Source organism: Mus musculus, chromosome 10, assembly GCF_000001635.26.
Source record: "Mus musculus strain C57BL/6J chromosome 10, GRCm38.p6 C57BL/6J".
In the NCBI taxonomy this organism is placed as follows: Eukaryota; Metazoa; Chordata; class Mammalia; order Rodentia; family Muridae; genus Mus; species Mus musculus.
The window spans coordinates 69,122,681-69,147,625 of NC_000076.6; the positions used below are offsets into that span (position 1 = coordinate 69,122,681).

The following is a 24,945-nucleotide window of genomic DNA, read 5'->3' on the forward strand; positions in this document are numbered from 1 at the left end:
ATACGCCTACTCCAACCAGGTCACACCTATTCCAACAAGGCCACACACTCCAAATGGTGTCACTCCCTGGTCCAAGAATATACAAACCATCACACTCCCCAAGCTTCATCTAGTGTATTTCAAGTCTCTCTCTCTCTCTCTCTCTCTCTCTCTCTCTCTCTCTCTCTCTCTCTCTCTTTCTCTCTCCCTCTCTCCCTCTCTCCCTCCTTCTCCTCCTCTTCCTTCTTTTGCTGTGAATAAGATATAAGTCCTCACCTACAGGCTGCAGCACCGAGCCTGCTTGTCTGCTGCCCCCCCCCCCATGAAGCGTCATGAACTAATCCTTTGGAAGGGTAAGCAAGTCCCCAGATAAGTGCTTCCTTTTATAAGTTGCCCTAGTCATGGTATCTTTTCATAGCAATAGAACCTTGACTAAAACATACACTAAATACAATGAGAAGCTAACCCTTGAAATGGTGGAATCATCAAAAAGCAAAAGAGCAGAGAAGGTTGTAGAAACATCCAGACATGTACTAGCTGTTCTATAATCAAAAAGGATTGTTTGATGGATTACTATTGATATTGATATTATTCTTTTGTCAGGATGGTATTATGGTCTAACTACTTTCATCCATGTACATGAAAAACAGTGATTTATAGAATAGCCAAACTACTCGGAGAAGAGAATCCATCATTTCAAAATGCTCATCATCTATCTCCAATATGTGTATTCATTAACTGATCAGTTAAGTTTCTTATTGCATCTGCCAGTGTACATGACAAAACACATATGGATAAAACTGATTTAAAATTATTTCATAGCCAGGAAGTGGTGGTGTGTGCCTTTAATCCCAGCACTTGGGAAGCAGAGCCAGGAGGATTTCTGAGTTCAAGGCCAGCCTGGTTTAGAGTGAGTTCCAGGACAGCCAGGGCTGCACAGAGAAACCCTGTCTCAAAAACAAAAACAAAAAACAAAAAAAAATGATTTAGTTAAAGATTTAAATCATATTTTTCAGTCTCTGTTTTTTTTTTCCTGCTTCCTACCCCCTTTAGTGCATCTCAAAGTACAATATATACTTAAAGTCAGGGTAATGCTCTTAATGTGAATTTGTGTTTCAAATTACCTATTTCAGTGGAAAGAGATTACTGATGTCTCATTAAACTATGGTAAACAGAATACTGGTAGAGTCATGTGTACTCCAGGTAAGACTCAGGATAAAGAAAATGTGTCCACCTCACCAATATCATACTGGTGCTTATTCTTGTCTTAGTGTTAGCTTCTCCTCTAACCATGCCCACCCAGGCCCCAATACGTTTTTTTTACTTTGTGAACTCCAGTATAGTTAAAACTAGAAAATATAATTTTCAATCCCATAAGTGAACATGCATAAACATGTAAGACACAACAGAAGGGAAATGAATGACATATAAAGACCCCATACGTTAACATACACTAACCCACCCAGGTCTGTGAGGGGAAGCTCCCAGCCTTCCTCTACAAGAGCTGCCAAAACAGAAAAGCAAAATATCAGCTGACCCTCAGCTAGCGAGGCTGCTGGTGTCCTGGTGTAAGGTGAATGTAAAATTAATTATTTTAATATGAGTGTAAACAGTGGATTAAGTCAGTGGCTGTATTTCTTTAGTTTTGCTTGTCCATGATAAGCACACAGAGAACTCAAGATTTATTTATAAGCTTTTATCACAATATCAGGGCATTTATTGATCTGGCTCTTCAGATATTTCTTCCCATGGTATCTTCTCAGACCCTCCTTCTCACGTTTTGTTCTCTCCCTCTCTCCCTTTCTCCCTCTCCCTTTCTTTCTCTCACCTGGCAGGTGGAAGTTTCAGCCCTATTCTCTCTTCTACCCAGCCATTGGATGATCAGCATTTATTGACAAGGCAGAAAATAATGATCAGAATTCCTTACACAAACTTGAGACAGGAGATTCTAGATGTAAGCATCACAATGCCACACCCAGACTGAAACCAGAAACCAGAAACTAGATATGAGGGTAGCGAAATCAACATTTGAAGAATCCAAAGATAACCTTTACACAAGGCACAAAAACATCATGCCTATGGGTGAATATTTGGGAACATTCTCTTTTGTGATAAGGAATATACATGGAAGCACTGGTATTTCTTCCTCATACCTTGCTTGAGCTCTTGTGGATGATAACATAGGGACTACCTGCCACGTCCAATCTGTTCACTTATGAGCTGGGCACACAGATGTCTGTCAATCCTTCAGGGAGACCAGTGGGAACTTCTAGGAAGCTTAGTGGATGAGCTTCTTTAGAAAATCCCCTTTCTCACCATGGTGACTTGCTCATTCTTTGTCCTCTGAGCACCACCAGCCATTCACGACCTCAGAAAGCACCACTGAGAGAATTGGTACAATGTGTTAGCATGTTCGTAGCAAATGGTTGTTCTATTCTCAGGTCAAGATAAGATTAACCTTAAAGCTTGGGTTACTCTGGGAGGGGCTACCAAAACTTACTTAATGATTAAAGGTCACTATTGTGCCACTCAGCTGCCCCTGTGACCTAAAAATTAACCAGCAATCCTTCTGCCTGCTGTCACCTAGATGTTAAGGAGAGCAGTGGAGCTCCTTCCTGCTCTTTCGATCTTTGGGCCTTGTCTTGGACCACCTGAGCTGCTGTCACTGAATGCCAGAGACTGGGTATTCATACTGATGTCTCTTCACACAGGGTCCTGTTCTCACAATCTTCACCAATCTTTATTACTTCCACAAAGGCCTTATCTCCAAATATAGCCATCTGTAAGGGACCCGTTGGAGACACACTTTTAGCTTTTGACAAGTATCAGAGCACCTTCTCTGTAACAGGCATCATATCCAGATTGTTGCTCTCATTCTACAGGAATCACAGACTGTGTGTGCATAGGTGTGTGTGTGTGTGTGTGTGTGTGTGTGTGTGTGTGTGTGTGATCATGTATATATGTGCATGTGTGTAAATGCATATGCATATGCACATTAAAGGGAAGCTAAGATGAGTGTGGCATCTCTAGAAGCACAGGCAGGGGGATTTTGAGAACAAGGCCTACCTGGGGTATGAAGGGAATTCAAGGCCAGAGGGTACCAAGAGACCTAGGAAAGGATTACAAGGTCAGCTTGGCAAACCAATGAGTTCACTGGAGTAAATTACAGGAACATGGGTGACTAGGAGCAGCTACACAACTAGAAAGCTCTCTGAGCAACTTAGAAGTAGCTGTACTAATGGGGAGTTCTCATGAACAACAAAAGCTGACAGAGTCACTGAAGAGTCCCCTGGACAACTTGTGCATCACGAAACTACGAGTCTTACCCAGAGCAGTGGCTGGCTATTCCCATAACACTGGAGACAAGAGGAAGAGGGCGGGCCTCATGAGCCTCCTCAAGCCCCCTTGAAACTCTGAAAGGAAAGGTAAGCAGACCCAGGCTCCTGGGGACTTTGTATTCCCAATCACACCACTCTGATTCAAGATGGCATGTGTATCATATCCAGCCATTTCCCAGAGAAAATGGACACTCAACAATGGGCAATGTCTGTCTCAAAAATGAAAACATGTCAGGAGATACAGCTCAGTAGTAGAGTGCTTGCCTAACATGGGCTACCACCAAACAAGCAAACAAAAAATGGGGGAAGGGGACCAAAATTAATTCGGGAAGGCCCAGGAGCATGGGCTCTTTCAGAATAGGAAAAGGCATGGCTTTTCCGGAAGGAAAAAAAAATTGGAAGGGATAGCTATAGACACCAGGGAGCAGTGGCATTGAAGAGGATGGAGAAGCCAGAGAGACTGCTGCAGGTGTGAGAGGGGCCCTTGGTTGTCAACTTTGTATCTTGTTGGAGAGCAGTGGGAGGTCACTGTGTGTTCCTTAGGGCAGACGGTCAACAGGAGTTCATACAATAGTTTCAATAAGTTACTCAACCAGACATCCAACCTGCAACTGGAGGACAGACACCATGCAGCCAAGGATAGCTATGAATGCAGCCCAACACAGAATCACAGACATACTTGAAATGTTAGGAGAGTTTGGGTTATCTCTGTTGTGTGGTTCCTGAGATGAACTTTGTAATGGACAACTGTTGCAATGTCTGAAGGTTAGACACACCTACCTGCTTGCTGCATGGGTAACTAACCACCGGGACATGATCAAGAGTAAGAAGGCTAAAGGAAGGGGGGCCTGTCTTTTCCACATGTCTAAGTGGCCCAGGAAGAATGAGATGTTTGTCATAACAAAACTGGGACTTAGAATTCCCTCTGAAAATGGAGTCACCAAAATTTCCTGGTGAAAATTGCTGTGGTTTGGACAAGGCCAGTCTGGGCTACATTACATCAAAACCCTAACCAGAAATAATGATAATGATGATAATAATAATAATGATGATGATAATGATGATGATGTATTTAAGTAGTAAGAAGAAGAGATAAGTGCATAACAAGCATATGATATCAGATCAGGGTACATATGACATCATATCTGGATACCTCGGCCACACAAATGCTGGGATTACAGGCATGCACCACCTCTACTGGCGATAATTCTTGTTGGTTCGTGATGGCTGTGGCAGGAATAGGTGCGGCAGACACTCGTCATCCAAGCAGAAGCAGTGAAGCTGAAGAGCCAGGCTAAGATGATTTTAGGCTCTTCAGTGACTGTAGTTGTGCTCACTCGTAAACTTTTACAGCTGTCGTTAAAAGCTCTTCATACGGATCCTCTTGCCTCCTGTCTCTGCTTCTCCTTCAGGTGGTGATGAAAAGGTCTAAAAAATGACAAAGTGCACAGTGTTGCCCACTTAAACCTGTAGTCACTCCACCAGCCTTAGTGTGACACAGAGAACAAACAGGGTGTCCATCTCTACTACTTTTTAAAAAGGGATTGTTTTGTTTTGTTTTGTTTATTTTAAAGAGGCCATGAATTTGAAAGAGGTATATGGGAGTGTTCAGAGGGCAGAAAAAGAAAAGAGAAGCATAATTATATTATTCTGAAAAATGAAAAAGTAAATAAAAAACTTACATTGTAAAAATAGTTATGTGCATGTGCGTGTGCCCGCTGTGGGTTTACGTGCATCAGGGTGAACACACTCTTGGGGGTCAGCAAAGGGCCTGGGATCTGCTGGAGTTACAAGTGGTTCGGTAAGCTCCCTGATGTGGGTTCTGAGAACAGAACCCCAGTCCTGTGCAAGAGCAGTGAGCACTCTTGACCATGAGCCATCTCTCAAACCCCTAGTTTATCACTTAGAATTAGGGGTTTGGGGGCTCTTACTGAATGGTTACTAGGCTGGGGGACCACAGGATGCACTTGCATAAGGCTGCAATAGCAATGGACCACAGAACCCCAAGCAACAGAGCACAAGATGGAATCACTGAACCTTTCTCGGCTTCAAGGGAAAGGTGGTTGGTAGGTAATTCCACCAGAACTTTCTCCAAACTCAATTTGGATAGAACTGTGCCCTTGCCTGGTTGCCCAGGGATCCCACAGATAAGCACTGGAGACACAAACCTAGGGCTCTCTGTCTTATGGCCTCCTCAGGGAAGGGTCACAAGCTCTGGAACTTGCTGAGCTGGAGTCAGGGCTTACGGGGCTCAAAGACTTGAGACATGGTGGGGGAGGAGTGATAGCCAGAGGAGACATAACAGGCTGGAAGGGGTGGAGATCCAGGTCATTCTGATTCAGAGATGGCAGAGAGTCACAAAGGCAGGTGGTATTAGGAAGGCTCTGTACCAGCCTCACCTCTGAGAGTTGAGACTTGGAGCCTCAGCACTATGGGGACAGGTTGGCATAGTCATTGGACCTCTCCAGTGCACCCACAGCTACAGCAGAGCCTAGAGACCATGCCACGCCATTGCAAACCTTCATACCCTTAAATATCTCTTCACATTCCTGCACATCTCCACATATATACCCTCCTACTTCCTAATACCCAACACAGCCTCTTCACATCACCTCATACCTGGTGCACCTCTGGGACCCAGCCTGGCCTAGCTGCGTACACAGGCTGCCAGCAGGCTCTGTGAAACCTCCACCAAGGGTCGCCAGAACCCCCACAGGGATGCTGTCAGAATTCCAAGGATGATGTCAGTGTCCCTGGGAAAGAATTAGAGTCTGGACTACCCTTGTGCTTCTGGCACAGGTCCTGAAAGTCTGTGGCTCTATGTGATAGGTGTTCAGATGACCATGAATGGATTTCTCCTGGTGGTTTTCCGTTTTGCTATTTGTTGTTATTAGTTTTGTTTGTTATCTAGCAATGGACTCTATAAAGGGTTGGGTAAAGAACTTGACTTTGGTTCATGGAAATGTGTGCCCTGCTATGCATTTCTTTCTAGTGTCAGGAGAAGGGGTTGGTGCTGGGACTCTTCAGAAGTTAGGGATCTGCTGGGGTTGTAGCTGAGTTGGTAGCATGCTGGCACAACACACAGAACCAATGCAAAACCAGATGTAGGGATGCACGTTTGCAATCCCTACAGCCCTGGTGCTAGGGATAAAGACAGAGAGAACAGAAGATCAAATACATCATCAGTTACATAATGAGGTTGAAGCCAGACTGGGATACGAGATCCCTTTCAAAATAGGAGGAGGAGGAGGAGGAGGAGGAGGAGGAGGAGGAGGAGGAGGAGGAGGAGGAGGAGGAGGAGAAGAAGAAGAAGAAGAAGAAGAAGAAGAAGAAGAAGAAGAAGAAGAAGAAGAAGAAGAAGAAGAAGAAGAAGAAGAAGAAGAGGTCATTTTTATCTCATGTGTGTATATACATAGGCTTGCTAATGTCTGTGAAAAAACAATCTCAAATGTTAATCATCTCCTTCTACCTCATTGGAGATAATATGTAGGAACATTTTTAGGGATATTTTATTGAGTTTATATGTCTCTATCTCTCTTCCAACTCCTATTCCCTCCTAATCCCTTCCAACCTCCCAACACTAGGTAGGAGAGAGAAAAAGTTAGACGGAAAGGTGGACTTAGACATCTATTGGCTACTTCCTGCTGGTTAGGGGAAGTGGGTTACTTGGAGACAGATCCAGTCTCCATCGCCAGAATATCTATCAGCCCAGCAATGCAGCAAACACAGCAGCAGGATGGACCAGCAGCAGGAGGAAGAGCAGCAGCGTCCATAGGCCCTCTCAAGGTTCTCCCATTTATATCCTCTTGAGAGACCCCAGAATTAAACTCTCTGCAGCTGGCAAAAATCACACCCCTGCTAGTGCACGAGGCAAAGCACAATCACTTGCTGTGAAGCAGCCTCTTATCCCAACCTGAGATTCAAACAAAAACATATTCATGCAATATAACTGGCTATTTTTAAAAAATCACTATAACAATGTCTTTGATCTTAATTGTAACTGCAGACGCCTGGCTGTCTCCACCCCCCATCTCCTCTTAGGATTACAGATGTGCACAACAGCATCCCACTTCAGTGGGTTCCATGGAGTCAAACTCAGGTCCTGACATTTGTGCCAAAAGATCTTTACCTCCTGAGCTATCTCACCCATCCTGAACGTGGGAAATTTCAAACACGCACAGTATAAACTCTGTTTGAATTAGGTTTGTATTTCCATGTAAATGCATAAGTGCATTTGAGGAGAATTGTCAGTGAGTGGTTTCATAAAAGGATGGAGAAACTCAGCAGGTATGTCATCGTTAAAATTGGGAGAGTCATCCTCTTGGTCAGATGCTTTCTCATGGGTTGTATCGCTGGTGCTGTGACACCTGTCAGTTAACTTCAGGGTGTTGAGATTGTATCCTTTGGTGTTGTCACCTGGCTTGGGACATACAACAGTGTATACCTTTTTTATAATTATTTAGGGGCATATGTGATCCTTGCCCCATCATAGGCCCCTATTTTCATCTAATAGGTAGGCATGATTGAGAGCAAGGAAAAATGGCAGAGCCTTCCCCATTAAAATGTTCACGTCTTTGTAATTTAAAACTCAAAGCATTTTTTTTTACCACCTGTCAGACTCCGGGAGAAGTGTAGAGATTAAGGAATAAAAGGCTTCTAAAATGCTTCCTGAATATAAAATTCCATAAATATGCTAAATAGTAACAATCCACCCATTGTTAAATGCTAAATAGTAACAATCTGCCCATTGTTAAATTTATGTCCTCTCTTCTGCTGTGCACATGAGAGGACTTAGACGCATTCTTCTTGTCAATTAAAGAATGAATTTGGAGTAAAATAATGAGCTCCATTCACATCTTCTCCCATAAGCCAGCAGGATTGGGAAGCCTGAAGAAAGCCTCCCATTGCAAAGCCGGAAGGAGTACCATTCACCTTGTGGATGGAAATAGAGATGGGAAACTGAACTCGGGAACGGGAGAAGCTACAATGTAGGCAGATCTAACACATGTGTGTCTGATATGTGTGCGCCTACCCCTGAAATGTTCCCTCACTGCAGGGGTAAGCCAGCAGGGACGTTGTGCAGGTTTGTGGCCAGACACTCCAATAGCTCTCCCATTTAATCTGTGAAATATGCCTCTTGATATTTTAGGGCTAAAGTTAATCTGCGGTTTTGCTTAGAGGCAGGGAAGGAAGTCTTCATAGTTACTCTGATAAATTATTCATTCTTCCAGCGGACTTGGTTTTTAAGCATCCTTAATGCCAGCCATTATTTTAATATCCTGAAGATAATTGCCTTGTTCCCGGTGGTTTGAGTGACACAGGTTAACATACCATATCTCTCTTAGCTTGTTTTTAATAATGAAGTATGTCGCTGTTTACTGCTGTGGCACAGTGAAGCCTGTTTCTTGGGTGTTCGCTTTGGGTGTAAATACTGACATGACTCATCCTTTCTGATTTATGAACAACCCAGGATTCTTTGCCAGCAGTGTGGACTGTGAGTAACACTGTGATATTGGGGGTGTTTTCCTAGACATTGCCCTCCTTGAGTAGTCTTTGCTTTTCATTTTCTCCACTCAGGCTCCTCAGATAAACAGCTATGAGGAACCAGCACAGCACCCCAGGCCTTCCTCTCTGCCACCCTCTTTCTTTACCTGTGTCACTTAAACTACGTCAAGCTTTGTTTGGGCTTTCCAGAAGCTTGTCGTGAGTAAGAGCTCCATAAGGCACCAATGTTGGTTGCACAGTCGTGTATCCACGCAGCACATAGATGTATCAACTCACCGACCTCCAACAACCTCATACGGTAGATGCTGTTTCTGTCGCATCAAAAGAAGACCAAGGCTCAAGGAAAGCTTTAGTGGCAAGAATAGAACCAAGGCCTTATAGTGATAGTGATTCTTTCTGCATCAAAATCTCTGAATGAGAAGAGCTATCATTCTGGACTCAAGCTTGGTTGAGTTCTCCCATTCACTCACTGGTCACTGCGTTAGCCATGAGCTCAGGAAACCCTCCGTGCCTCTGGCTTCCTTCCTCTAGTTTTGGAATAAGCAGTCTCTCAGTGTTGGAAGGGAATGTCCCAGAATGTTGGCTTCCAAGCACATAAGCTTGTCCTTTGTGGTGGTTTAAGTGAGAATGGCTCCCATAGGCTCCAGCTGATGAAATTTTTTGTGAAGGATTAAGAGGCACAGCCTTGTTGGGGGGGGGGGGTCACTGAGGATGGAGTCTGATGCTTCAAAAGCCCATGCCCCACCCCCTTCTGTCCAATGCTTGGGGATCAAATGGTGATCATGTCCATTTGAAACTGGGAGCCCCAATAATATCCTCTTTTAAGTTGCCTTTATCACCGTGTCTCTTCACAGAGATACAAATGTAACTAAGATATCCTTCAGGATTCTTCTCCTTCCCAGGTACCTTTCTGCTACTTTGTAACACCCCAGCCATCTGATGCCTCAAAGCAAAGTCAAATTGTATTCTCTGTAACTCAGCCATCATGTGGTTGCTGGACGCTCTCTTCCTGGTAGGCTCCATTAATCCAGATCCTCTTTTACCTGACTGTTTTCATGATTGTATTTCCCAATCCAGGACAGTGACAAATGACACACAGTTACTGACTGATGTTTGTTTGGATGAATTAACTCTTAAAAAAAGAACTTGTGTGAAGGGCCAATACATCATTCTTCCTTGGGATAACTCAGTTGAAGTGCCATTAATCTCACACCACTGATCAGAATGAGCTTAAATTATGAATGAAAATCCAAGAGTAGGGATGGCCTTAGACACTCGGAATGATAATGCTTTTATCTATAAGACGTTTCAAGGTCAGTTGATGGTATAGGTTATATTGTTATATTGGTAAAAAAAAAAGCTACAATTTAAGAAAAGACTTCAGGTCTCTTTGTGACCTGTCAACTATGACAACCCCACTTCATAGCCACAGAAGAACATGGCGAAGCTGTCACCATTTAATTGGTGTCTGGTTCTGATTCACATAGATAACATTCTTCACTGTAAAAATTATAGGTCATAAAAGTACAGCCCCAGCCTCCTAACTTCCAGACTACTATTCTTTCTGCACATAGGTTAGAATGCTCAGATACCAACCAGTCACCAGCAGAGCTTTCAACCAGATGGTGCTCTCCTACAAAACTAAAAACTTTTGGTTGCCCACACCAGTCCTGGGTTCCAGTACTCAAACATTCTGCAATTAAGGTCCATTTATAAATGTATTCTGTCCTCCATACGCCTCATGTGGTAGGTTGAATATGCTTGGCCCAGGGAGTCGCAGGATTAGGAGATGTGGCCTTGTTGGAGTAGGTGTGGCAGTGTTGGAGGAAGTGTGTCACTTTGGGGGAAGACAATGAAACCCTCCTCCTATCTGCCTGCAAAGAGTCTTCTCCTGGTTCCCTTTGGAACAAGATGTAGAACTCTCAGCTCCTCTAGCTCCATGCCTGCCTGGATGCTGCCATGCTTCCTGCCTTGATGATAATGGACTGAACCTCAGAACCAGTAAGCTAGCCTGAACTAAATGTTGTCCTTTATAAGAGATGTGGTGGTCGTGGTGTCTGTTCACAGCAATGGAAACCCTAACTAAGACACTTTGGTAATATATTTACTCATTTAAAAAGAACCTGAAACAGACTGGCCTCTACTTCACTGTGCAGCTAAGGATGACCTTGAAATTCTGAAATTCTGAGCAGTCTACTTCCTTCATCCTGAGATCACAGATGGAATCCCACAACACCTTGTTTTCTGTTGTGTTTGGGAAGGACTGGGTTTCCTTGTTTAAAAAAAAAGAATTCTATCAACTGAGGTATACTATATAACTCCAGCCTTTCAGTTACTATTTTAATATCTATCTTTTTTAATTAAGTCAATTCAATTTATGTGCATGAATGTTTGGTTTGCCCATATGTATGCATACCACATATGTGCCTGGTGCCCACAGAGTTCATAAGATGGTGCCAGATCCTCTGGAACTGGAGTTACAAACAATTGTGAGTCATCATATGGGTGTTGGGAGTTGAATCCCAGCCCTCTACAAGAGCAGCCAGTGCTCTTAGCCAATGTGCCATCTCTCCAGACCCCCACTTAACAATCCGTAAATGCCTGGGATGGATCACTAAATAGAAAACTTATATTGCTGAGCACTTTAACACCAGTACAATGGATTTGAGATGTATTTCAAAGATTGACTTATGTTTTGAACTCCAAATGTTGGTAGTTCGTGTTTAAGAACATACATGACAACTTTTCTCCTCAAACTTAGAAAACAATACTTTCTAGACCAGTGGTTCTCGACCTTCCTTCCTCAGTGGTTCTGAGGTTCAGTCCATTATCATCAAGGCAGGAAGCATGGCAGCATCCAGGCAGGCATGGAGCTGGAGGAGCTGAGGGACCTGCTGGGACCCTTTAATACAGTTCCTCATATGGTACTGACCCCCAGCCATAAAAATATTCCATTCTAATTCATAACTGTAATTTTGCTACTATCATGAATCATAAATATCTGATATGCAGGATATATGACTCACAGGTTGAGAATTGCTGGGCTAGAACATTACCTCCATAAGCAGACAGCTCTTAAACTATATTACACAATACTACACTATACTACACTGCCCTACACTATCTATACAATAGAGAACTTCACAGTCATCTGCAAGGCTTCTGAAAATTCTAGATTGCTTAGATCCATGCAGCACTGTTCCCAATAAGAAGGTTGGGATTGTATCCAGATGGCTGCCTCTGTAGCAAACACCTTTAGTGACCCCACAATCAAGTGACTGAACAGCTCACCCTGCAGTCCTCTGATACACTCAATATACTTTTAATTTCTCCAGTTTCCTCCTGAGGACTATTTTATAAAGAAAAAATAAACATGAAAAGGAGTTCAACGTACTTGAATCTAGCAAATAGCAGAGATGATCAAATTGATTTTTTTAGATGTAACAAGTATGTTTTCTTATAGTACCAGATAATTAAAGCTATGCAAGTGTCTGTGTGTGTATACATGTGTGTGTATGTGTGTGACTATATGTAAGTGTGATGTGTGTGTGTGTGTGTGTGTGTGTGTACATGGGGGGGGAATGGGTATAGATGTGGTATGTGCATATGTGTGTCTGTATGTATATATATGTGTGTATACATGTGTGCATGTATCTGCACATGTGAGTGTATACATGTGTGTGCATGTGTGTGTGTTTGTCTGTGTGTGGTGTGTGTGTGTGTGTGTGTAATGTGGGTGTGTGCTGTGGGTGTGGCTGTGGTGTGTGTGTGTACATTGTGCATATGTGTCTGTCTTATACAATAAGTATGTGTGTGTACATGTGTGTGTGTTGTGTGTCTATTTGTGGGTACATATGTGTGTGGTATGTGTACATGTGTATGCATGTATGTATGTGTATTTATGTGTGTGCGTGTGTGCATGTGGGGGGTCACTTCATAGCACTCACACACTATACTGTGTGTTGCTCAGTTTTAGCTGTTATCTTGACATAACTAGAGTCACCCAGAGCCGGGCAGTGGTGGCACATGCCTTTAATCACAGCACTTGGGAGGCAGAGGCAGGTGGATTTCTGAGTTTGAGGCCAGCCTGGTCTACAGAGTGAGTTCCAGGACAGCCAGAGCTACACAGAGAAACCCTGTCTCGAAATAAATAAATAAATAAAAATAGAGTCACCCAAAAAGGCCTCGATGAGGAACTCTCTAGATCAGACTGGTCTGTGGACAAGTATTTGGAGAATTATCTTAATTCTTAATTGATACTGGAAGAACCCAGCCCACAGAGAGGGGCACCATGGCATACACTGGTCCCGGGACTGTATTACAGTAAAAACAAAAAAACCAACAAACAACAAAAACAACAACAACAACAACAAAAAACCATTAATGGAGCATCAAGCAAGCAAGAATGCATTCATCCTTTCTTGCTCTTGACTGTAGATGGGATATGACAGCCGCTTAAATTTCTTCCATAACTCCCCCGAAATGGCCGGCTGTAATCTGGAATCATAAGCCAAATAGGCCCTTTCCTCCTCCATGTCACTTTTTATGGTGTTATTTTATCACAGCAACAGAAACGAAACTGGGACTGGTGTATGTAATCACAGCACAGCCACAGGGTAACAGACCTAAATGAACATCTACAATGTTTCTCTTCTACGGGGAAAAAAATAAACAAACCAGCAATTGCAGGAAGAGGCCTGGAGTTTGCTGAGATAACAGTGAGTTCCATCCACCTCCAGATGCTTCTGTCCCATCTACCCGTGAGATAAAATGAACATCATCCAGGAAACATGCAGGAAGAGTCTGCAAATTCAGTAAAGGACACCCAGTTAAAGTGAAATCACCAGCGCACATCAGTGGCACCGCAGCAGACACTCGGCTTCTGTAACAACGTTCTGTTTGCTAGTCCGGCAAAGCAAATGTTTGCACCGAGTGTCAGCCACAGTCAGACCCAAGGGGCACTCAGTGCTTACTTCAGAAACTGGTAAGTAGTGCTCTTGGGACTCTTCTGAAGAAAAGTACACAGTCTGTGCTCTGCTGTGGAACCCTTGCTGTTGAAGCTCTTGGGGACAGGGGGTCATCTGTAGGAGCAGGCAATTGCATCAGAACCACAGCTTGCTCACTTCGAAGAGGTGGCCCACAGGGGGACTTAGGAACTTGAAATGGGCCTACAGGAACAGGATTGGGCTGGATCATGGATAAGGAATAGATGAAGCGTTGGGAGGGGACCCCAAGCCCTCAGGCCTCCAGGGTAGTATTACCTGCAGAATATGCAGAAAGTATTGAGGGCAGATTAAACAAACAAGCAAGAGCCAGATGGTTGATGGCGATATTTCCTTCAGAGTGTGCAAAAATGTAGGCAGATTAAACAAACAGAGGCCTGAAGAGTTTAGAGTACCCATGTTGGAAATATCATTTGGTCTAAAGTGTCAGTGGGGGAGTGGGGGACAAGATTGAAGAGAAACTGTGGTGAGGGGAATCCTAGCTTCGGTCACAGGACCTGGCTCCTCTATTTACAGGCAGGGTGAACTTTGACCTGTAGACCACCATCTGTTGTGCAATAGACTGGGAATCATCACAGATGTTATGGAAGGGTTGTAAACCCTATTTGTAATTAGTGACATGGTTTGTGTTCCAACAGAGGCTTTGTAGCATATTGTTCACTTATATGTTTAGTAAACTCAGTAGCTATAGCAACACACATACAAACACACACACACACATACATATACACAAACACATCCGCATATAGAGGAAAAAAATATATATACACACATGTACACATTCACAAACATATACACAAACACATCCATATATAGAGGTAAACACATATATACACATACATGCACAAACACATGGACAAATGCGTATACAAACACACACACACAGAAGCACGTGCACATATAGAGGTAAACACATATATGCACATATGCACACACAGATGAACACATACACAAACACATGCACATATAAAGGTAAACACATATATACACACACATGCATACATACACACACATGCACACACACTCACAAACACACACAAGCATTTATGTGAGTTGCACATTTCATGACACTGCAAAAAGTACTTCAATAATGACACACAAAGTGAACATTGCATCTACAATTATGAGGGGACATTAATACTGAATTTAATTGGCATGCAATTATTGCTCACCAAAGCCTTTAACCATTCAGGGAATGTTAGTTTATAAGAGTAAAGATACCCAACTTAAAGGGCCAGTAAATATCTTCAACAAAATTATGGAAGAAAACTTCCCTAACCTAAAGAAAGAGATGCCCTCCTTAATCATCAGAGAAATGCAAATCAAAACAATCCTGAGATTCCATCTCACACCAGTCAGAATGGCTAAGATGAAAAATTCAGGTGACAGCAGATGCTGGCGAGGATGTGGAGAAAGAGGAACACTCCTCCATTGTTGGTGGGATTGCAAGCTTGTACAACTACTCTGGAAATCAGTCTGGCGGTTCCTCAGAAAATTGGACATAGTACTACCGGAGGATCCCGCAATACCTCTCCTGGGCATAGATCCAGAAGATGTCCCAACCGGTAAGAAGGACACATGCTCCACTATGTTCATAGCAGCCTTATTTATAATAGCCAGAAGCTGGAAAGAACCCAGATGCCCCTCAACAGAGGAATGGATACAAAAAATGTGGTACACTTACACAATGGAGTACTACTCAGCTATTAAAAGGAATAAATTTATGAAATTCCTAGGCAAATGGTTGGACCTGGAGGGCATCATCCTGAGTGAGGTAACACAATCACAAAAGAACTCAAATGATATGTACTCACTGATAAGTGGATATTAGCCCAGAAACTTAGTATACCTGAGATATAAGATACAATTTGCAAAACACATGAAACTGAAGAAGAACAAAGACCAAAGTGTGGACACTTTGCCCCTTCTTAGAATTGGAAACAATCACCCATGGAAGGAGTTACAGAGACAAAGTTTGGAGCTGAGACAAAAGGATGGAACATCTAGAGACTGCCATATCCAGGGATCCATCCCATAATTAGCCTCCAAACGATGACACCATTGCATACACTAGCAAGTGTTTGCTGAAAGGACCCTGATATAGCTGTCTCTTGTGAGACTAGGCTGGGGCCTAGCAAACACATAAGTGGATGCTCACAGTCAGCTATTGGATGGATCACAGGGCCCCCAATGGAGGAGCTAGAGAATGTATCCAAGGAGCTAAAGAGATCTGCAACAACATTATGAACTAACCAGTACCCCTGAGCTCTTGACTCTAGCTGCATATGTGTCAAAAGATGTCCTAGTCGGCCATCACTGGAAAGAGAGGCCCATTGGACAGGCAAACTTTATATGCCCCAGTACAGGGGAATGCCAGGGCGAAAAAGTGGGAATGGGTGGGTAGGGGAGTGGGGGGAGGGCATGGGGGACTTTTGGGCTAGCATTGGAAATGTAATTGAGGAAAATACGTAATAAAAAAGAAAGAAAGAAAAAAAAGAGATCATGAGAAAAGTTGGAGAGAGGATGGGGTGGGGTGGAAAGATGTAAATACAGTACACAATTATGATATTCCCAAAAATAAATAAATATTTTTAAAAGAAAGTAAAAGAAAAGATAAATGCTTTAAAGAAAGAAAGAAAGAAAGAAAGAAAGAAAGAAAGAAAGAAAGAAAGAAAGAAAGAAAGAGATGCCCATGAACATACAAGAAGTCTACAGAACTCCAAATAGACTCGACCAGAAAAGAAATCCCCCCTCCCCCCGTCACATAATAATCAAAACACCAAATGCACTAAACAAAGAGAATTTTAAAAGCAGTAAGGGAAAAGGTCAAGTAACATTTAAAGGCAGACCTATCAGAATTACACCAGACTTCTCACTGGAGACTATGAAAGCTAGAAGATCCTGGGCAGATGTCATACAGACCCTAAGAGAACACAAATGCCAGCCCAGGCTACTATACCCAGCAAAAACTCTCAATCACCATAGATGGAGAAACCAAGATATTCCATGACAAAACCAAATTTACACAATATCTTTCCACAAATCCAGCCCTACAAAGGATAATAGATGGAAAACACCAGCACAAGGAGTGAAACTACACCCTAGAAGAATCAAGAAAGTAATCTTTCATCAAACCCACACCATCATAATTCCACCTCTAACAAGAAAATTAATAGGAAGTAACAATCATTTTTTCCTTAATATCTCTTAATATGAAAATTAATATTACCAACATATCCTAATTGATTGAAACTAAAAATATGAGGAATTAGAAATTTGTCACCAGGCAGTGGTGGTGCATGCCTTTAATCCCAGCACTTGGGAGGCAGAGACAGGCAGATTTCTGAGTTCGAGGCCAGCCTGGTCTACAAAGTGAGTTCCAAGACAGCCAGGGAGGAAGGAAAGAAGGGAAGGAGGGAGGGAGGGAGGGAGGGAGGGAGGGAGGGAGGGAGGGAGGGAGGGAGGGAGGAAAGAAGGAAGGAAGGAAGGAGGGAGGGAGGGAGGGAGGGAGGGAGGGAGGGAGGGAGGGAGGGAGGGAGGGAGGGAAGGAAGGAAGGAAGGAAGGAAGGAAGGAAGGAAGGAAGGAAAGAAGGAAAGAAAGAAAGAAAGAAAGAAAGAAAGAAAGAAAGAAAGAAAGAAAGAAAGGAAGGAAGGAAGAAAGGAAGAAAGGAAGGAAGAAGAGAAAAGAGAAGAGAAGAGAAGAGAAGAGAAGAGAAGAGAAGAGAAGAGAAGAGAAGAGAAGAGAAGAGAAGAGAAGAGAAGAGAAGAGAAGAGAAGAGAAGAGAAGAGGAAAGGAAAGAAATGAAAAGAAAAGAAAAGAAAAGAAAAGAAAAGAAAAGAAAAGAAAAGAAAAGAAAAGAAAAGAAAAGAAATTTTCAGCTCTTCTAGTGTGACCAAGCTCCTGGGATCCTCTGATCCTGGGTGTATTGGAGCACCTGGGAGTGGAACTGCTTCTGGGTATTGTGGGGCTGGCTCTCCCACAGCATCTTAAAGATGATAGACTCTCAGGACTGTCAAGATGACACCATGGGTAAAAGTCATGTCCAGGAAAACCTAACAACCTGAATGCAGCCAGAGTGTAATCCCTGGAATACATGCAAAGGTACACATGCACGCACACACACACACATAGATACATACACATACACACAGAAAGATTTATACACACATATATCCACACACAGAGATAAACACAGATACACACACATAGATACACACACATCCACACAAAAATACACACAGAGATATGATATTAATGCCCCATCAAATGTGTTGTTGGAAACAATCTTTCCCGAATCTGTAGGCTGCCACTATTTCTTTTCCAAAAGACAGTGCCCTTTGCCTTACAGAAGCTCTTTGGTATCATGAAGTCCCATTTATTAATTGTTGATCTTAGTGACAGTGCTAATGATGTTCTGTTCAGAAATCCTTTTCCTGCCCCAATGACCTCAAGACTATTCCTCTTTTTCTCATATCAGCTTCAGTATATGTGGATTTGCGTTGAAGTCTTTGAATCATTTTGGAGTTGAGTTTTATAGAAGATGATAAATATAGAACTGTTTGCATCCTACATGTACCCATCAAATCTGAACAGTACCATTTATCACAGATTCTGTCTTTTTCCCAGTATGTATTCTGGCTTCTGTGTCAAAAATCAGGCATCCCTAGCTATGTAGATTTTTGTCTGGGTCTTAAATTTTATGTCATTGATTGATGAGTCTGTTTCTATGACAACACCATGATATTTTTATTTCTATAAGTGTAGTACAACTTAAGACTGGGGATAGCAACATGTCCAGTTCTTTTATTATTCAGGTATGTTTTATCTATCCCGTTTGTGCGTGTGCATGTGCGTGTGTGTGTGTGTGTGTGTGTGTGTGTGTGTGTGTGTGTGTGTGTTTCCTTGTTTAAGAAGCTGATAATTGTCCTTTCAATTTCTGTGAAGAATTGTGTTGAAATTTTGATGGCAACTATGTTGAATCTCTAGATTTCTTTTGCTAGGATGACCATTTTCACTGTATTAATCTTACTAATCCATGAGCATGGGAGACCTTTTCATCCTTTGATGTTTTCTTCAATTTCTTTCTTCAACATCTTAAATTTAAATTTTTTATTATAAAAGTCTTTCATCTTCTTAGAGTTACCCCAAGATATATATTTGAGGTTGTTAAAGGTATTGTTTTCCTAATTTCCTGCCAATTTTATATAGGTGGTCTACTAACTTTTCTGTGTCAATTTTGTGTCTTCCTACTCTGTTGAGAGTGTTTATCAACTGTAGAAGTTTCTGGTGGAGTTCTTAAGGGTCTTTTATGTACAAAATCCTTTCCTGTTTGTATTCTCTTGATCTCTTTCAGTCATCTTATTGTCTAGATAAGGCTTCAGTTGCTGTGTTGAATAGGTCTAGGAAAAGTAAACAACATTGTTACACTCCTGATTTTAGTGGGACTGCTTTGAGTGTTTCCCCATTTAGGTTGATGTTGACTCTGGGCTTGCTATAAAGCACCTTTATTATGTTCAGGCATAACCCTTGTATCCCAAGTTTCTCTACTTCTTTTAATGTGATAGGCTGTTAATTTTGTTAAAGGCTTTTTCTATATCTAATGAGATGGTCATGTGTTTGTCTTTCAGTCTGTTTTGTGGTGGATTTCACTTTATGATTACAATTCATGAATGTTGAACCATCCCCAAATCTCTGGGATGAATCCTACTTGATCATTGTCTTAGTCAGGGTTTGTATTCCTGTACAAACATCAATGACCAAGAATAAAGTTGGGGAGGAAAGGGTTGATTCACCTTATACTTCCATATTGCTGTTCATCACCAAAGGAAGTCAGGACAGGAACTTACACAGGGCAGGAACCTGGAGGCAGGAGCTGATGCAGAGGCCATGGAGGGTGCTGCTTACTGGCTTGCTTCCCCTGGCTTGCTCAGCTTGCTTTCTTATAGAACCCAGGACTACCAGGCCAGGGATGGCACCACCCAAAATGGGTTGGCCCTCCCGCCTTGACCACTAATTGAGAAAATGCCTTACAGCTGGATCTCATGGAGGCATTTCCTCAAGGAGGCTCCTTTCTTTGTGATAACTCCAGCTTGTGTCAAGTTGACACACAAAACCAGCCAATACAATCATTGTGGGCAATCTTTTTGATGTGTTCTTGCATTCAGTTTGCAGGTATTTTACTGAAAAGTTTTGTACCTATGTTCATAAGGAAAATTGGTCTGTAATTTTCTTTCTATCTTGGCTCTCGATGTGGTTTAATCATCAGGGTAAATTCTTTATATTGTAGCCTTATATAAAGAATTAGGCAATATTCTTTGTGTTTCTATTTTGTGGAATAATTTGAGGAATGTTGGCATAGTTCTTCCTTGAAGGTCTAGTAGAATTCTAGACTTCAACCCTTTGGCCCTGGGCATTTTGGTTGAGAGACTTTTAATTACTGCTTCTATTTCAGTAGAGGGTATAGCTCTGTTTAACTTTCTTATATGATCTTGATTTGACTTTTATTGGTCATAGATCAAGGAATGTGTCCACTTCTTTTAGGTTTTCTAACTAGCCAGAGTACAGATTTTTAAAGCATCTCCTTATGATTCTCTAGATTTTTCTGGTGTCTGTTATGATGTCCCCTTTTTTGTCTCTAATTTTATTAATTTTGATATTCATTGTGTATTTTTGTTACTTTGGTTAAGGGTTTATCAATCTTATTGATTTTCTCAAAGAAGTAACTCTGTTTCCTTGATTTTTTTGTATTATTCTTATTTGTTACTTTGTTCCTATTTTATTGATTTTAGCCCTGAGTTTGGTTATTTCCTTCTATCTATAGAGCTTTCATGTATGCCATTAAACTATTAATATGAGATCTCTCTAATTTTTTTAGATAGGCACATAGTACTATGAATTTGCCTCTTAAAAGCTCCTTGTGTCCCATAGGTTTGTTGTGTTTCATTTTTTTTATTCAATTCTAAAAAGCTTTCTTACTGACTTGACCCATTTTTCATTTGGTGGTGAGTTGATCAACTTCCACGAGTTTATAAATTTTCTGTTGTTTCTGCTGTTGTTGATATTCAGCTTAAATCAATGGTGGTCACATGGGATGGGGGAGTGTTATTTCCATTTTCTTGTATATGCTGAAATTGCTTTGTGTTCAAGTATGTGGTCAATTTAGGAGAAAATTTCATGAGGTGCTAATAAGAAAGTATATTCTTTTGTATTTGGGTAAAATGTTCTCCAAATATCTATTAGGTCTATCTAATGTATAACATTATTTAGTGTGTTATTATAACAACATTTCTCAGTTTAGCTTTTGTCTGGATGGCTTGTCTATTGGTGAGGGTTGGGTGTTCAAGTCTCCCACTACCACTTGTGTGGAAGTCAGTATGTAATTTTTAGCTGTAGCAGTGTTTCTTTTATTAATTTGGACATCCTTATGTTTGGCACATATCTATTTTTAATTGCAATATCCTCTTGGTAGATTTTTTAAATGACTATGTAGAGTCCTTCCCTATCTCTTGGAATTAGTTTGGCTTTTGTGTATTTTTTTTTTGTCAGATATTAAAATGGCTATATCTGCTTCTTTCTTGGGTTGATTTGCTTGGAATACCTTGTCCCATTCTTTTATTCTTTTATCTACTCTTGATGATAAGCTGTATTTCTTAGATGCAGCAAAAAGATGGCTCCTGTTTTTAATCCAATCTGTCTATGTCTTTTAATTGGGACATTTAAGGCCATTGAGAGTTATCAATCGAGAATACTTGTTGATTCTGTTATTTTGTTGTGCTGGGGTGGGTCTTTTCCCTCTCTTTTGATTTGCTAGTCTGAGATCATTTGTTCCTTCTGTTTTCTTGGGTGTGGTTAATCTCTTCAGGTTGAAGTTTTCCTGCTATCATCTTCTGTAGAGCTAGATTTATAGATAGATATGATTAAATTTGGTTTTATCATGGAATCTCTTTCCTTCTCGGTGTATTGAAGTGGAAATTTATGGTTGTGTCATTTGATGCAGACTCAGCATGATGGTTTGCTGAAGCAATATCCATGAGAGGACACGTGACATTTGAGGGAGTAGAAGTAAGACCCAATAGACAGTGATGGGACACTTGCATAGCTAGCCTTGCCACACTTCGTTGGTCTCAAGAGTCTTCACTTTGTTGAGAGAGGCACAGCAACGGACTTCTCCGGGCATCCCATCTGGTTCTGGTCACTCCTGCTGACTAATGTCAATTCCGAGGAGGCCTGGCTGTTTCTGCTGGATTGTGCCACCGCTGCTGATTTGTGTTTGGTATCCTGACACTACTAAGCTGGACTGCTAGTATCCTGATAACAGAGTTTAGAATTGCTCCCCAAAGAACTACTTCTAAACAGGTCCACATCCCCTTGTCCTATTTACCATCCTTTCTCCCCTGACTTTGGACAGTAGGCTAGAAGTGGGGATAGATGCATTTAAGAATCCATATTAAACTGGGTTTTGAACAATCTAAGCCTAGAGGGTAGAGTAGTCTGTGCAGGCATCTGCACAGAAATTAGAGATTTGTGGGTTAAAAGTGGTGTCCCACATCCGCTCGGGACTCCAGCTGCTTGGTGAGACGGGACCTGGAAGTTTGACTGCACACACCCCTTGCCTGGGGTGGGGGACTGGGGTGTTGCTGCGAGAAGCCACAGGACCCCACTCCAGGAGTAAGGGAGGTGCAGTCTCAGACTCTCTAGCACCACAGATGTTGCTGTGTGCCTCGGAAGAGCTTGGCTGCATGGAGGGCAGGGACATCAGGTTCTAGCTCTTGGACACCACAGATACCACTGGATGTCAAGGAAGAGCTGTGACCGATAGCCACAGAATTATGGAGCTGGGGCCTCATGTCAGGAGCCTAGTGTCTGGGAGCATGGCAAACACCTTCCATTCCCTGCAGAATTATCTGCTGGGTCTCTGGGGTTTAAACCTAGCTTGACCAGAAAAGAGGTTGCCTTTCATGGTCCCATAGAGGCTGAGAAGCTTTGTGTTATAGCAACCCTGGTCTTCCTCAAGGTCTTTGGATTATCTTCTTCATCTCATGGAATGTTTTTCCCTAGACCATGAATAAACTTAGAACCCCGCCTCCTCCGAGAACCCTTTACTGCCTACCAAATTTCATTTACTTGGTTTTTTTCTGTTTTTGTTTGTTGTTGTTGTTACTATTATTAGCCTACAAAGCCACAAGTCTCTAGAGGTTTCAGCACCTATTTGTCATTTCTAGCCTGCCACTTTGTTTTATTATACTAAGCTGACCAATGATTAATGCTTACCCTCCTCTCTACCAGACCAGAAGTTCCCTGAAGCCAGAGGTCACACTGGTCATGTTCTCTGTGTCTCCCCAGCATCTTTTACAATACCAGACACCTAACACCTACCCAACAAACATAGTATCAGTTAGTTGGATGTGGAAAGCCAAGATCAAGAAGGTCTTATGGGGCTAGTATACTGCAAAGCAAATTTTAAAATTTGGGGAGTCAGATTTGCCCTTCAGAATTGTATTAAAATTTTGAAAGGTTTTTCTTATTGAAAGTTAAAGGACCCAATTTTTATCATAAAATCTTAAAGGTTCCATGGAGCTTAGGTTAACAACTAAATATTAAGAACATCTAATTGTACTTACAAATGAAATATCACAAAAATTAATTACTGTTAAGTACCAGTATTTTAATGTTTATGTGCTGATGGTGACCAATTATATATTGTCTTTGGAAAATTTTGCAACTCTCCATAGGGGGAAAGAAACTATCTATAAATGTTACATATTTTATTTATATTCAGGAAAGGATTTAAGGCTTGCAGAAAAAGAGTAATAAAAACACATACTGCAGTGTAATATAAAATATATTCCAAATAGGTAGAAAAAATGAGTCTAAGGAAAAAGAAACAGGGCTAAGAACTCAAGGTGGGGCCAGGGGAGAGATCCATATTCAAAATTTATGACAAGAAATTCAACACCCTGGCTGGAAGATGGCAACAAATTTTCTTCTTAGGTTTTCAGCCGCCAACGTAGAGGAGAAAAAAGAAGTCAGCTATGCCTTACAGAGGGTCATATTTTACATATGCATCTGCATGAATACATGTATGTGTAATTTAATAGGAAATACTTAAAGAAGAAGGCTTGCTTGCTAGGCTAAAAAGCAGGGAGGTGATATTTTCAACTTATTTGAACATAGCTTCTGTTCCTGGGCCTAAAACAAGATATAAATATGCTGCAAATGACCAGGATTTGAAGTGATTGTAATTAACAGTTCCTGACTTGCTGTAATTTTATCAGCAGTAGATATTTGGAAAAAGTCTTTATTACACTAATAGAGTCAGATACCAGGGTGTTCCCAAACAGCCGTGTGTGTGTGTGTGTGTGTGTGTGTGTGTGTGTGTGTGTGTGTGTGCAAGAGAGGGCACACACAAGTTGCAACACACACGTGTGTCTGAGGTCTCGCTGGTTGTCTCTCTCACCACCTTGTGGGGCTGGGGGATCAAACTCAGGCTGTCAGGCCTCCTTGCAAGCACCTCCATACACAAAGCCACAATTCCACGTTGTCTTGTATGCAGGCACATTCTATTTAATGAAAGGCTTGGCGTGCTTTTGCTGCTAGGAAGCTGACTCTCCTGAGATACTCAGGACCTCATCAGAGCCTCCTCAAGCTTATCTCCTTAAGACTGCAAATATAGTCACTACCTTCCCCTAACAGGAGACGCTTTGGTCGCATCGAGGGTGGGATGCTGAATGGATCACACGGACAGGTTTATTTCTTTCTTGAGTGAAATGTGTTTCTCACTGGCTCCTTTGTCCTAAATCCAGATGCCTGAGCTAGGGTTTCCATTGCTGCAAAGAGACACCATGACCAAGGCAACTCTTATGAAAGAAATTAATTGGGGCTGGCTTACAGGTTCAGAGGTTCGATCTATTATCATCAAGGAGGGAACATGGCAGTGTCCAGTCACCATACCCGGACGTTATTGTGGATGCCGGGAAGTGCGTACTGACAGGAGCCTGATGTGGCTGTCTCCTGAGAGGGTCTGCCAGAGCTTGACTAATACAGAGGCAGATGCTTGCAGCCAAACATTGGACTATGTGAGGGGTCCCCGATGCAAGAATTGGAGAAGGGACTGAAGGGG

At 42.0% G+C, this 24,945-nt stretch overlaps 1 non-coding gene across 1 annotated transcript; it reads left to right on the forward strand.

Annotated features, from left to right (window-relative positions):
• The first annotated feature begins 10,200 nt into the window (after positions 1 to 10,200).
• On the forward strand, positions 10,201 to 10,318 carry Gm24172. The gene has a single exon (XR_003949087.1). It is a non-coding gene; the product is annotated as a small nucleolar RNA SNORA24 (small nucleolar RNA).
• The last annotated feature ends 14,627 nt before the right edge of the window (positions 10,319 to 24,945 follow it).